Below are 3,760 nucleotides of genomic sequence, written 5' to 3' on the forward strand. Positions count from 1 at the left end.
TGTGTGTATGTGTACCGTCAAATCAGATTTGCCTGGTACAGGAGGAGATTGTTCCTCCTTCTCCAGCAAAGCATCTGGTGGATTTGAACCACTCACCTCTGGGATTGCAGTACTATTGTAAATATTCTTATGAAAGAAAGGTGGAGCCCTTCAAACTTACCCTTTGTAATGGTGGTGGCCTTTGGTTCTCATTTGTTCCATAAAGAAGGCCTTAAGCCCTGAGCTTGTGGGTGATGCTTCTGAGGATTGACACTTCACTCTCTCAAATAAAACTTTGTCTAACTGGAAAAAAGAAGAAAGACTGACATCCACTAGACAGGCAGAAGAAGATTGAAGATGAAGGAGGCAGAGACTTAGTGATGAAGCTACAAGCCAAGAAATGCCAGCCATCACCAGCGGCTGCAGGAGGCAAGGAACAGATTGTCACCAGAGCATCCGGAGGGAGTAATGTCCTGCTGATCCTTTGCTTTTGGCCCACTGAAATGGATTCTGAACTTCTAGACTCCAGAACTGTGAGGGAATAAATTTCTGTTGTATGAAGCCATCAAGTTTGTGGTAATTTACTTGGGCAGGTACAGGAAATGAATGCCAACAATAACAGAAATCTAGTGAGTAGGTGTGTCAGAGACAGTGAGATTGGCTCAGGATAGGGCAGGGTTCAGAGTTATTGTACATAGGGTTGTTAAGAGTTACAGACAACTCAACTGCACATAACAACCACCAAGTGAATATGCAAACTTATGCAGCCCTCCCTGCTGGGTGTTCAGAAATGGCTATGGGATAAAGAGTTCATGCAGGCAGAGTTAGTGCCTATAACAAAGGAAACCAAAACACCCAAACCAGTTGTCATCGAGTCAGTTCTGAATCATAGAGACTCTGTGTATTTTGGAGAACTGCACTCTAGAGGGTTATCAATGAATGTGACCATTCAGAAGCAGATTGTCAGGCTTTTCTTCAGAGGCGCTTTGGTTAGATTTTCCCCAGGCACCAACCTCCCTTAAAAAAAAATGCAAAAAGAAACCCCCTCCAGTCTCCAATGGTGATCTATCACCTTGCTCTGATCAGAATGCAGCTGCTGCCTCCACATCTCCTGCCTCCAAGCTGGGCCTGACCTAGGTCACAGGATGCTGGTTTATCATGTAAATCAGACAATCAGCTCCTAGCATCTCCAGTCTCCCAGCCTTCCAGAAAGGGAAGATCCCCTCTTTTGCTGTTGGGAAATGTCCTAGGAAGTTGCAGACAGCTCCCAAGATCTGCTGCTTTCTCTGAAAGCCCAGTCAGCTCAGGGAATGGGGCCAGGTCCAGAGAGCATCAGTATTAGGCGGCAGAAGATGCAATGAGCAGGTGCCTGGAGAGCAGTCAGCTGGGTTCAGGGCCCTGTTCAGGGTGGTTGCTCTCTCCTCCCTGTTTTGGGTAAAGAATATTCTTGGAGCCTAGATATTCCTTGGGCAGAAACCGAAAGGAAAAGAAACCAAACCCTAAAAACCAAGAAAAAAGTCCAATTGATTTTGACTCAGAGTTACCCCGTGTGTCAGAGTAGAACCTCCACAGGGTCTTCGCCGCATTCTGTGAAAGCAGACCACCAGGCTTTCCTGCCACAGGTGGTGGCGTGCGTTGGAACTTCCAATCTTCAAGTAAGTAGTTGAGTGCATTTGCACCCACTTTTACTCCCAGGGCAAAACAGAAACCAAAATCAAACCAACTGTTGTTGAGTTCAACTCACAGGGCAGAGTAGTACTGCTCCAATAGAGTTTCCAAAGCTGTAATCTTTACAGATTGTGTTGTTGTTATGTACTGAATCAGAACCGACTCATAACTGACCCTCCAGTGGGTTTTCAGAGGTAGTGAAGTGCATGGGAGGGGACTGCCTATCTTTCTCCTATGGAGCAGTTGGTGGATTTGAACTGAGTGCTTTTGGGCTGGCAGTGTTATTCCTTACCACTAGGCCATCAGAGCTCCCTTGCAGAATTAGAACTACAACTTTATTTCCTGTGGAGGATTCGAACTGACAACCTTTGGCAGCTTAAAGTTTAAATTTCAGGAGATGACAATTATATTGGGCCAAATTAATTTATAATCCAGTACTTTCCCAGTCCTCCCAAGAATTTCCCCTCAATCCAGTCTCCAAGGTCCCTAAGACTCTCTTAGATACAGTTTATGTGTTTTACTCAATAAGGATAAATTTCTGAAAACATACAAAAAACATGTTTATATACAGAATATCTCAATTAGCCTTAAAGGTGAAGAAAGTAAAGCAATAAAATGGTCTGTGTGTGGTGATCCTTTTAAGAGAACTGCATTGATAGCTTTAGCCCTTATCTCCAACTCACCCCACCCTGCTCCTCCCAGAAATAAAACCCCTGAAGGCCAAGGGTTGGGGCCTCCCTCCCAGGTGGGTCCCCGCCCACAGAGGGGGTGGGGTGGGACTAGGGGTGTGGACTAGAGCCTCCCAACCTGCATCTGGTCTTGGTGCTATTTCAGAAGAGCAGCCCATAAGTGAGCCTTTGCCCTCATGGTTCTCACTGGAGGTCCTTATCCTGAGAGAAAAGGAAACTGTCTCCCAGATAGTAATGGATTTCTGACTTGGGTGGAAGAAATGTCACACTACAGACTCTTTCCTGTTCAGACAGGAAACAAGACCCTGTCACCCAGGTTCATTGTACCTCCTTCCTATCTTTTCTCAGTACCTAGGATGAGCTTTTAGCCTTTTCTGGTGTCTTCTAGATCTGACTCTCTAAACAGATAAGGCTTTCAGAGAAATCAGATTTAGGGAGCTGTGGGCACCTTCCTAGGGCATTGAATTCTTGAGGCAGGGAATCCTCCAATTCTCATCTACCACATGAGGATGATAACATATCAGCAAGCCATCTGCTGCTGGAACCCAGGATATCAAATGAATGGTTTCTCTCACCTGTCCCAGGTGGAAAATACAGCAATTGGCTATATTTCAAGTTCTTTGGGTGCAAACACACGACTGCGGCTTCTCATTCAATTTCTAAGCTTGTGTCAAGTGCCCATAATAAGATAGACCTCTACTATCATTTTGAGCTTAGGAAGTGGAAATTTAGGGAGCTCTGATGGCCTAGTGGCAAGAAGTTACACTGCAATCCTAGAGGTACGTGGTTCAAATCCACCAGATGCTCTGCTGGAAAAGGAGGGGCAATCTTCTCCTGTACCAGTCAGATCCGATTTGACCACACACACACACACACACACACAAATAATTTAAAAGAAAAAAGAAGTGGAAATTTGGTCCTGGGTGGGTTCCCCATCCCTTGACTCCCATGACCTTCACTGAACCCCCATCCGGGCCCTCAGGATGATGAAGCTCGAGCTGAGCCAGAACCACACCTATGACTGCAACCGGCTACAAGAAGTGGGCTGCGTCCTGAGAGCGAGAAGGAGGCGCTGCCTGTAAGCAGTAGTCACCGTTCAGGTCCATGGACTGTCCCCTGAGGAGGCATGGAACCTGAAGATACGCCAAGGGTGGCCACAGGTTGTGAGGTCTGTGAGGAAGCTAGAGTTAAAGGGGCATGAGGAAGATTAGTTGGAATTTTTTTATTATTATTAAATTTTATTAGTTTTAATGAACATTTACAGAGATTTGGGGTTTTCATTCATTCATTGTTGCACTATTTTATCCACCCTCCTCCCCAGTTCATTCTTCTTTCAGCCCCCCAATGTCTGTTTTAATCGTCCAATTGCCACAGTGCTTGTCAAAGCCAGTTCTGATTAATCTCCTTTGTCAGTGTGTCCCTTG

The sequence above is a fragment of the Elephantulus edwardii genome, unplaced genomic scaffold (assembly GCF_000299155.1).
Source record: "Elephantulus edwardii isolate Elephantulus edwardi_28Jun2011 unplaced genomic scaffold, EleEdw1.0 scaffold00077, whole genome shotgun sequence".
NCBI lineage: Eukaryota > Metazoa > Chordata > Mammalia > Macroscelidea > Macroscelididae > Elephantulus > Elephantulus edwardii.